A 1,397-nucleotide genomic window follows, 5' to 3' on the forward strand; every position below is an offset into this window, starting at 1 on the left:
GGATTGAACTCAGACCCTTGCGCTTGCCAGAGAAGTGCTTGCTCTACTGAGCCATCTCCCTGGCCCCTGTTCTTCCTGAAGTAAGCATTGGTGAGGTGTTTGGGCAGCCTCAATTTTTGTAGAGGTGGCAATAATAAATTTCTGGTGTGTTCTTTGTATAGGGACACAATTAAGGTTAAGAGACCCAGTCACAAGTAGCAAGCCACTGGCCAGCTGCTTCAGGAAGACTACTTTCTTGCCTCTGTGACACCAGTGAAGATGATCAAGATGGTGCCAGGAGTGATGCTAACTTGAAGTTTCCTCACATGCTGACTGAGGGGTTTCTTGCTGTGGCTCAAGAGCTTTCAGGGCACATCTTTAGTAGGGAAGTATCTAGGCATTTTTTGAAATGTAACCACCTGGGTACCTCCATTCTTGTCCCCACTGACTGGTTTTGTGATCCTAACAAGAACTTTCTCCTTTTTCCTCTTAACCTTGATTTAGGAGCTGTGTACTTTCTCATGTACAAAGCCTTTCTGGCATACATAGCAGATTGGGAGTGTCTACCAATTCCTTTAACCAGGACAGGATTTCAGCTGCAGTGGGGCTGCCCCTTCTTGGACTTTTTTGCCTTCACCTTACCCTTTTTACTAGGACTACCGGCAGCAGCCTTCTTTGCTTCCGTTTTCTTCTCTTTAGTGTCTTGCTTCTCAGGTTTTTCACCCACCATCTTGCAAGATGGGAAAGAGAATTATGTTTCCAACTTCCAGTCTATAAGCTGGTTGTGTGTATTTTGCAACTAGTTCTTCACAGACTTTATTCCAATTTAATCAGCTTTCCATGCACTTATTTGCATGTGCATTATGTTCTATGCAGTTTTATCACATACAGATTATTTAATTGCAATTTAGTGAAGGTGTAGTTCCATTCTGTCAACTCAAAGCTATTGCTTGGCATATCTTTGACAATCATATAGTCTCTCAGTTTAATAATCTATCTATCTATCTATCTATCTATCTATCTATCTATCTATCTATCTATCTCTATCTATCCTGCTCTTTTTGAGACAATGTCTCACTATACATTTTAGGGTGGCCTTGAACTTACTGTGTAGCTCAGGATGGCCTCAAACTTGTGGCAATCCTCCTGCCTCAGTGGACTCTGTAGTGAGCCTCCTGTTTTTCAGCCTCCCTAGTGCTGGGATTACTAGCCTGCCCCACCACACCATGGACTCAATCATACTGTCAGCACAGCCCAGGGACCACTGGGGGCAGGGCCAGTGTGGCATGCAGGGCAGGGGATTGAACCCTGTTCCTTATGCTTGTTAAAGCAGGCACTTAGTCCACTGAACTATCTTACCGGCCCTGCTTGGCATATCTTTGTAGTGACAATTTTTCTTACAGAGAAAATCTGCTGGA

At 44.0% G+C, this 1,397-nt stretch overlaps 1 pseudogene; it reads right to left on the reverse strand.

Annotated features, from left to right (window-relative positions):
- LOC101587446 overlaps positions 1 to 709 on the reverse strand; it is a 2,699-nt pseudogene extending 1,990 nt beyond the window's left edge.
- Positions 710 to 1,397: the final 688 nt, after the last annotated feature.

Source organism: Octodon degus, unplaced genomic scaffold (genome assembly GCF_000260255.1).
Source record: "Octodon degus isolate 3935 unplaced genomic scaffold, OctDeg1.0 scaffold00067, whole genome shotgun sequence".
Lineage (NCBI taxonomy): Eukaryota > Metazoa > Chordata > Mammalia > Rodentia > Octodontidae > Octodon > Octodon degus.